Below are 10,567 nucleotides of genomic sequence, written 5' to 3'. Positions count from 1 at the left end.
GTGATTCAGCAAACCGCGTCTCCCAAGCCACATGTGGCTCTTTGGCCCCTTGAGTGTGGCTCTTCCACAAAATACTGGCTTCTGTGCATGGGCCACGAAGTTTCAATCACACTGTACATGTGCGCCCACACGTGGTATTTTGCGGAAGAGCCACACTCAAGGGGCCAAAGAGCCGCATGTGGCTTGCGACCCGTGGTTTGCCAACCAGGGCCTAAAACTATAACTAGATTGTCAAAATAATGGCCAGCTCTGGGTAAGCCAGCGCTGTGCCCAAGTCACCAGCATTCCCTTTGCCTGATCCAAATTCCCAACTGAAGTAAAGAGTCAAAACAGTTGTTCTGGGTAATGTGTAATCCAAGGAATCCCAAATCAGAACCATGCAGCTAGAAAAGAAAACCAAAAGATGCTGAGAAGCAGGAAGCAGCAGAGAGCTTCCCCGAACACAGCCTCTTGGGAGAGAAATTGAAAGCTTTCAGGAAAGACAGCCCATGTTTTGCATGGACCAGGTGGAGCGGGCTTGTGATAACTATTCACAAAAGAGGAAATCACATTGTTGTCATAGCAAACTGTTGTGTCAGAAGGTGGTTATTTTAATAAACCAAGAGAGGGAAAATGCCACCTCATGAGTATTCCTTACACCCAGTTTCTGAGAGAAGGCTTGAGGAATCCCAACTCATGAATCATTACTTGCCACTTACATGTGATCTTGAGACGAATGATATTCAAGAAACAATTCAGAGCCAGGGCATTTGGAGATTAGTTTAGCTAGAAATAAAAAGTCTGTCAATTTTAATCCATCCATCCAGTCAGCCAGCCAACATCCTCACAAACTCAAAGGGCAAAACAGAGGTAAATTAAGAAAATCAGAATATATTATCATTTATATGATAGAGATGAATGTGCAAAAGACACAAAAATGAAGGTGTCGCCCTACCCAGTTTGGCTCAGTGGCTAGAACATCAGCCCACAGACTGAAAGGTCCCAGGTTCAATTCCAGTATCTTGGCTGTAGGCTCGAAACCCAGCCTTGATCCAGGTGGTGCAGAAGACAACCGATCTCTAATCTCTCTCTCTCTCTGTCTCTCTCTCTCTGTCTCTCCCCCTCCCTTCTACTCTTTCTAAAAATTAATGGAAAAATATCCTCAGTTGAGGATTTTAAAAAAAATGAAGGTGTCAGTTCTACAAATCTGGGGCAGAAAGTGGGGAGACATAGGTCAGGAAAGTTTTTGTAGAAAATGAAACATTTGAACTAAATCAGTGAAAAATGGCAGACAGATTAGGGAAATCTTGAATGCTCCCAATTCCAGAAGAGATCTGGGAGAGAAAGAAAAAGAGTTTTACCACTTCTGCTTCTCCCACTGCTCAGTTCTACATACCCAGGGTCAGTTGAGACAATTAAGATCCCACGGGGTCTTCACTATCCATCCTCCTTTCTGAGTAGTAGATTTGTCCCAGTAGATCTTGGAATATTTCTTAGTTATACTTTCATTACTTTGTATGCATCCACTAGATTGCAAATTGCTTGAGGTCAGGGTCTCTTATTAATTCAGCTTGTCACTTTGTGACTAAAACAATGTCTGGGACATAGCAGATATTTTTCTAAAGTTTGTGTAATACTATATATGCTTCCATGTTTGATTAGAAGTTTCTTTAAAGGTAGGAACTACATAATTTATTCATTCTAGCACAGTGTTCAAAGTTGACATTCAATAAATGTATAAAATTGCAAATGAACCCAGCCAGTGTGGCTCAGTGGTTAAGTGTGGACTAGTGAAACAGGAGGTTGAGGTTTGATTTCCCAGTCAGGGTGCATGTCCGGGTTGTGGGCTGGTTCCCCAGTAGTGTGGGGTGCAGGAGGCAGCCTATCGATGATTCTCTCTCATTATTGACTAGGGGCCCCGTGCACGAAATTTGTGCACTGGGGGTGGAGGGTGTCCCTCAGCCCAGCCTGCCCCCTCTCACAGACTGGGAGCCCTCAGGAGATGTCCTACTGACGTGGGGAGTGGGCCTAAGCCACAGTCTGGTCTCCAGGCTGATCAGGGGAAGGCACCAGCCCAATCACCCCGCTGCTGCAGCCACTGCCAGTCACCACAGCTGCCCAGTGCCTGTAATCTAGGTACATGCCCTTGATCAGAATCGAAACCGACTCTGAGGTCGGCAGGCCAAGGCTCTATCCACTGAGCCAAACCACCTAGGGCAGGATATGACATTTCTTAGCCCCTCCAGCAGCAGACCTTCATTTTTTTCTCCAGGTGTGTGGTGGAAAAACCCTAGATCACCTTCTTGGATTCTTATAACCTAAGTTACCAAGAACACTGCAAGTGGTGGTGTACAGGGAGCTTAGTCAATGCATGGTCAGAAAAGGTGTTTACGCTCGAACTGGTTTGGCTCAGTGGATAGAACGTTGGCCTGCAGACTGAAGGGTCCCAGGTTTGATTCCTGTTAAGGGCATGTACATTGGTTGGGGGGCACATCCCCAGCAGGGAGTGTACAGGAGGCAAATAATCAATGTTTCTCTCTTATCAATGTTTCTGACAGTCTATCCCTCTCCCCTCTTCTCTGTAAAAAAATCAATAATATATATTTTTTAAAAAAGAAAAGGAAAGAAAAGAGAAAAGAGAAAAAAGAAGAAAAAAGAAAAGAAAAAAGAAAAGAAAAGAAAAGGTGTTTCCTCTGTAGCTCATGCACAGAGGATCCCCTGTGTTGTGTCCACTGGGCTAGGGGAGTGTCCCCAGCTTCCAGGGGCATGCCCCCAAGCACAGCAGCCCATGTTGACTGTGCCCACGGGCTGTGGGGTGTGGATCCCGAGGACACAGCGCACAGCAGCTGCCAGGGCACACCACCCAAGCCCGGTGGCCCTGCATTCCCTGTCCACCGAGCTGGGGTTTGTGGACCCAGGAAACTTGGCACAGGCGCATGCCAAGCAGCTGCAGGGTGGAAACTTCCACCTTGTCGCCATGGCAACACTCCCTCCCCACAACCACTTGCGTTTGGCATACCGGCTCCTTGTCCCAGGACCCAGCACGCTTGGCGCCTTTGGCCGCTTATTTTGGGACCCAGCCTGCTTGAAGCCCCTGGCTGCTTGTCCTTGGGCCCAGCCCACTTGGTGTCCCGACACCCGGGCTGCTTGGTGCTTGTGCTTGGTGCCCCAGCCACTTGTCCCAGGACCCAGCATGCTTGGCACCCCTGGCTGATTGTCCTGGACCCAGCCCGCTTGGCGCCCCCACCTGCTTGTCCTGGGACGCAGTCTGCCCTGCCCCATGGTTGCTTGTGCTTGACGTCCCCGGCCACTTGTCCCAGGACCTGGGCTGCTTGGCACCGGCACCCATAGGCCACTCCTGGCCAGGGCATTCTGGGACCCTGGCCGCTCAGGGCCTACACGCAGGCCTACAGGCTCAGAGTGGCCTGGATCCCGAGGATGTTCCTGGACCCAGGCCGCTTGGCACCTGTGTATGCAAATTAACCCACAATCTTCTTTGGGTTAATTTGCATACTCACTCCTGATTGGCTGGTAGGCATCGTGGCTGGACGGTCAATTTGAATCTTTTTCTTTTATTATATAGGATGTTTCTACCTCTCTCTCCCTTCCTCTCTAAAATCAATAAAAATATATTTTTAAAAAATTCAAATGAGTGAGAAAGTTCTTAGGTTATGAGAATATTAGTGAGTTGATGACACATTCACTATATGTCCTGATCACCCAGTGTCCTTGCCCTTCCTGCCTTCCTCTAGAAAGTGAGGTCATGGGTATCAAGATTTCTTTCACTCTTGCCCTAATGTAAGTGGTTTTCATCCTGAAGTTACCTGAGCAACAGTGGCATAGAGCTAGTAATGCCTATAGTTTATCTTTCTCAGGGGTGTTTTCAGTTCAATTTAAAAAGAATATATGAACATCAAATGTTTAATTTATGTACTAGTTATAAGCCATGGAAGAGATATTTTAGAGAAAGGACTCTGCCATGGACCTCTCGACAAATATTGTGGTTGCAGCTGACTCATTTGTAACAAGACTGATTCTGCCTTCCTCTTCGGCCACACGTGGCTGGTCAGTCAATAGCCATGCTGTCCCTATGGACTTGGTTTGTTCCACATGAGTTTGTCTTTGTCAATGTATTGCTGGTTTGTGTTCTGATAGTATATGGTGTCTGGCAACTTGTGGTGTAACAGAAACAACAATAATAGCTTCTATTCTAACTCAGTCACTACCATTGTGTGACCTGAAGCCAGGAATGTATCCTCCCTACGTGACCCGCAATTGTGTCTTCAAGACCCTCATCTGACATCCGTTTTATAATTCTCTGAGTTTTATTTATCTTCTCAAATAGAGTTCATGAAGATAACAGATACAGTATTTCACTTTATTTTATTCTTAGGCTTCCTTTGTAAGGGGGAGGGCTGACCTCAGAGGGATGTAGGGATTGCTACCATCTTGTGTGGCTTGTTCTTTGGCATGATTTGTTAAGCTGCCAAGAGGTTCACAGACCATCTGAGTCTTTCAAACAACCCATTTAATCCCAGCCCATGCCCTGATCTATATGGAGGATTAGAAAAATCATAGCAACAGAAAATTCTGGAAATGGAATGTCATTTATATAACTGTTGGGTGATAAGGGAGAAAAAAGGAGACAAGGAAGGGACATATGTATCAGATGGGGGAGAAGTATCTTCTGCCTTGCAGATTCATGTCAGGATGCCCTCCTTATTTAATTTACTAGTACACAGGCATAGATTGTACACAGTGGCCCTAAATTTATGAAAGCCCACCACCTCACAGAGAACCATGCCCTCCAACCAGATTCACAACCAATTTCCAGCCAGATTTTCCTAGCATGAAATATGGCATTTCCTCTATTAAGCTCAACTTCCTTTCAACAATTCCTTTCTTACTTAGCCTGTGAAATGAACCACGAAGAGATAATTTCCAGGGCAAATTGGTAGAAAAACCCCGATGCAGACGGTTCCCTTTCTGACTGCAGTCTGACTTCCATTTGCTGAATATCACATGAAGCAGTGGTTCAGGGGTTTCAAAGGAGAGCTCAGCAGCAACAGAAGAGAAAAGCCCACAAAGTTCTCCAAGGTCCTACTGCAGAGCTATCAGGTCATAGATCTAAATGTCAGCGCTGTGTGCCTGATTTGCACATTTCAGACCGATTTGGTAATTTTTTTTTTCATTTTTATCTGCACGCATGAAGTGCTTTGGAATACTGAAACAATTTAGAATCATATTTAGTTTGCAACAGTTCAATTAACTTAAGTGCTCAAACATGCTCCCCAGCTGGTAACTAGTTTAATCGGTTACTATTACAAGAAATAATTTCTTCAGTGCTGGGACTCCCCAATGTCCTCTCTGGAGAGGACACGGCCATTCACGGGTATGTGGGAATGAGAAGGTTAGGAATCTGGCAAAAATCTCTGATTTCACAAAGAAGAAAAAGCAAAGAATTCACTCTTTTATAAAAAGAAAGAAAGAAAGAAAAATAACTGCCTAGGTATGGGTTTCCGTTTTATGCTATGATTTTATGACCTCCTGTTTCCTTGGAATATCTTTATAACCACTCCATAAGCAAGATGAGGGTTGACCAAGGGTCGAAAACTTTGAAAGATATTGGTTAAATGCACTTAACCATGAGCCAAAGTGATAAATAGGAAACCAACGTGAGTGCCAGGATCGCTGTGAAGAATGATTAGCCAGGAAAGGTTAAGCAGCTGCTAAGGCAACTCCAAACACCTGGAAGGAAGGATTTCCTTCTGGCTTCCACCAAGGCTGAATTGTTCTAATTGCATTTGCATTAGAAGGCACCACTAGCAAATTGCAAAAAGGATACATACAGCAAGAAAACATTATGCAAATTTGTAAAAGACACAAAATATACTGCATCTTACTTCTGGATGTATGGATGGTCAAAAGAAAAATAAATGGATGGGAATAACAGGTACCAATCACAAAAGACTGGTCATGACTGAGAAGGGAAGGAGAGAAAGGAGATGGGTTTTGTGACTTGTTTTAGGAGAAATCTTAGGCATACAGGACAAATGTTAAGACCTCATAAATCCAGGAAGTGTATATATGGGGGTTCTACTCCATTATTTTATGCACTTACGTGTGTGTTTAAAATGTTTTCTAATTACAATTTAAAAACACAGTTAAAAGAGTCCGTGACAATACCTGTTTTGCAGCCATTGTTAAACCAGTCATTTCTTGGACATTTTTCTCTCACTGTGTGGCCCACAAGCCATAGGCTATTTTTTAAAGGTTCATAGAATTCCAAAGACCAAAGTCCCTGACCAACTACTCCTCTTTCCCACTTCATAATTTTAACTAACCTCATTGAGCTTGCCCACTGGATTGGGAATAGAGCCCAGATAAACACACCATCTTTTTTTTCTACTACTGGTGCCAGATCCAACAAGGACATTACCCCAAAAGACCATCCATAAATTGGGGCTGTGAGTGCTCAACTTCTCAGATGTATTTGCCAACCTTTCTACAGTCAGGTCTCAGGATGAGCTCAGAAATCCAGCACTAGACACTCAGGGACCCAGTTTATGGGATTTAATCAATTCCTCTGAGCAAACACCAGATTGGTGAGAGACAATTGCTATCTAGCTGATACAGAACCACACACACACACACACACACACACACACATACACACACAACCAGCAGCTGCTTTGAAAGGTCCATTCTCTGCTTTCCATCTCTACTGCCCTAGCTGTACAATTACCTCTTTTGTTTATATAATCCCATAGACTGAGTGGGCATAAAAGGCAAATAACAAACCATGGGAAGTCTTTGCCCAAATCTTGCCTTGTACCTGAAGTTCAAATGTGTTTGTTTAACCTTCTATTTGTTTCTTCTCTTTCCTTCAACTGACCTTTCTAGAGTTGGTCCTTGCCATGGCATGCCATGGCAGAAGGTGCCTCCGCGAGAACCTGGCACCATGTGACAAATAAACTCTTATGAGCTCTTTATGAATTGTTTCATTCATCAGGCACACACATGGGCACTCTCTCTGTATGCCACCATACCTGGCATTATACATAGAAAAATGTCAGCCCCACCATGCAGGTACCTCCTACCCTCAGCCACTGACTCCAAACATTGGGTGGTGAACTCCCATTCTTGCTTTCTTCCTGTTATTTCCTTGTTGGACCATCTGAAATGCAATTCAGATTGTTGACCATAGGAAAGGCAGCATACTAAATAGGGATTAGAATGTTGATTTCATGTAGCCAGGTAATTGGAGGGAAATGAAGGTCCTTGATTAGGCCATGCATGGCCCTTGATCATTAAGGTCCCTGACATGAAAGCAACAATGGCCATATCACAGGCTGTGTGACCAGTTTGCTAACTTATTCTTCTCTAAGAAATAGGGCAATTAATCATTATTCCGTGATAACGTACACATATTCCTGACAAGTAACAGTGAAAAACTTACAGAGGGCACTACCCCTAAGCACCATGAAACACTAGTCATTAAAGTGCATAGGAACCAGTCTGAAAACCTGCTAAGTGGTTAAGCTAGAACAAGCATGACCTCATTTCCTTTCCCATCTTATAGGTGCACAGGGAAACTCCAGGAGGAGAGAAGAGACCTGGTTGGAGACAAAGTGAGAAAGCAATGATAATGAATGAAGACAGGACTTGATTTTCAACAACATCAAAGTCAAACAAAGGAAGTACCTGTGAATTCCCTTAAATGACTTGCTGGAGGGTATTGTGTGGTAACTGTATTATGGAGACACTTTCATTTCATCAATTAGTATTGTTAAAGAGAAGCTTGACTATAGAGTTCCTAACAGCAGCAAAAATAAATCCCCTCCAATTAAGTAGTCTAATAAGCTATTTAGGATTTTACCACTTAACATTCTTTCCTTCCCATTTAATTTCGGTTTTCACTTGGATGTCATCTTGTTGAAAATTCATCACAGAAAACTACGTGGAAAAAAAAATATAATGTTGCTAAGTGCCCCTGATGTTCCCAAACGAGCAGAAGCACAATATTTTTTCTAAATCACCCCAGGGTTTTTTCTCATAATTCAGCTTCTTCCTACTAGAAGTTAATATATGAAAATGGTCAATATGCAAATTCAAATATCACACTAGCTCCTTGCCTTCTGTAAGTGCTATATGCATAAATTTGAAACAATACAATATTTTAAGATCCTTGATTATAATAATGCCTTGGTGTGCATATGTGCATGCATAATTATGCTCATTTAATTTAATCATGAAAATATTATAGTATCATTTGGTTTTCTCCTCTAAAAGTTCCCTGACTCTTTTCAGTTAATTAATTCCACTTTGCCCCTTTTAGAAATCAGCGGATGTTCAGTAATGGTCCTTGAGCTAAAAGGAGCATGGTGAAATTCTTATGGATTAAGAACAAAAGAGAGGTATATGGGAAGGTGGTGACCTCTTGTACTACATCCTCATCATGGAAACTGGTAGGCTTTTCAGAACCTTGTACTAGAAACACCTGTATTTTATGGTCATTTCTTCCTGCAAGTTTGCAGGGCCCCTGAGAATGTGCCCAGGGGCAGTCACCTGGTTACAACAGAAGCCCTGGAACCCAGCTCATGTGACCCACACATTCCACATGCTTGAGTGGACTGGAGCTTTGGGGACCTTGCAGAATTACTGGAATCACATGGAATATATTTAGGTGAGCAAGAAGATGGAGGACATTTAACTTAACTAAGCACTAGAAGAACAAATAATGCCATAGGAAGAATAAAACGGGCTATTTTGAAAGAAAGGATAGCAACACCACTCAAAGGTCACTGCATATTATTCTTCCCCCACCAAGAAAATCCTACTGTGTTTCTCACAGAAAAACTATGTTCCTTTTCTTGAACATGTTAACAGAGACCAACGAAAAGAAATAGACTGCTTTTTGCCCATCAATAGAATCTATATAGCATCTTCCCCCCCAGGGATTAATTCAGCTTTTGATTAAATCTTTCTGAGATTTAAATCACAATGTTACAAACCTCCAAGGAACTCCTCTATGAGTTGTGACCTTCTTTATTACTCTCTGCTGTTTAATAAAGTATGAAGATTGATTTATAATGGTGTATAATGTCTTTGAAAACAAGAAGTAGCAAGGAGAATTGCAAAATATAAGATTAATATAAAGTTAAAGATTGCAAAAAGTATGCTTCAGTTAAAATATTCTACAATTAACACTGAGTTATGTGTAGCTACTAACACTAGTGTCAAATGAGTATAATAATGTTGTTAGGGCTGTAAATTATACCCAATGATTAGCTAAATAATGCTACAATGAAGGGAAAACTGGCTACCCTGCAAAAGAGTTTTTGAACCAATATCATGTTGTAGGTTTTATACAGACTTAGTTTGGAGGACTTTTGAAATAAAACAAAGTTCTTTAAAAGAAACTGTTCATATCCAATGCTCATTTACTTTAGCCAGCTTAATTTTGGTTTTAATAAGTAGTTTGCTATTAGGATCAAGGCAGGAAGTGATTTAAAGTTTGAGGAACATCAAATAAATCCTTTACAACTCATCAGGATGTCCCGGTACTAGACCAGCATCTACATCTGCTGCTTCTTAAAGATCCTTCTTTAGCCTTAAAAGGTTTTAAAGGCTAAAAAGTTAACTCTTTAGAAAGAAAGACTTGCATTATTCTGATGCCCTTGCTTGTTCCAGCCAGAAGATTATAAAAATATTTCATAAAATTTAAGGGTCAGTGGAGATAAACCTATATCTGAGGCTTGTCCACTGCATCTCAGAGTGCTAAGTCCCATGGTTTTAGGTGAGTGTATTATTTGGGGAAGATAATGACAAGTTTTTATTTTGTGCTTTGATAAAATAAGTGGCAAATCTGAAACTGGTATCAAGTAGAAGTAGGACCTTGGGGGATATTCCTTGTGTTTGTTAGCAGATATCCATGTACAATGGATAGTTCTACCACATTTCTAATAAAAAAGCATGTTTTTTCTCTAGGAGATGGGGAGGGGGAGAGGGACTGGGGTATGTCTAGCCACTCCTTCCCAATGCAGTACTTCTGTTGGGTCTCTCATTACAAGTTGCTAGGAGTGGGGCCAGCCAGGTATGGGAAATTGGGAGATGAGGCGCCAGAGGGCTAACAGTGCATTCTCTACCATTAGGACCACCAATCACCTCCATGGCACAGTGGATATCCTAACAGAAGCTGTGTGGGCAGCTATCAGCCTGTCCCATATTTAACCCGATGACTTACATATGGCAGGGGGAGAGGGGGAGCTGCTTCCCATGATAAGTCTTCAAAAAATATTCATTCCTTCCACATTAGAATTGCTTCCTAAGTTGAATGTTGAGCGGATTACTCACTAGAGGTGATTGGCTTATACTTAAAAATACACACTTTCTGGGGGTAAGTAGAAAAACAGATCTCGTCCGTGGAATCAAGTCCCACATCACTTCTCATTCAAGGAGTCACCTCTTCTGCCTTTGCCATTCGCAAGGAGACAAGGTAAAGTACAGGACGTACACATTACCTTAGAGCGGAAATCCATCCATGAATATGGAAAAGAAGGAAAGGAGGTGGTGGATAGAAGGGAAA

Source organism: Myotis davidii, unplaced genomic scaffold (assembly GCF_000327345.1).
Source record: "Myotis davidii unplaced genomic scaffold, ASM32734v1 scaffold743, whole genome shotgun sequence".
Classification (NCBI taxonomy): Eukaryota; Metazoa; Chordata; class Mammalia; order Chiroptera; family Vespertilionidae; genus Myotis; species Myotis davidii.
The sequence above is the reverse complement of the archived record's forward strand: the minus strand, read 5'-3'. Positions refer to the sequence as shown.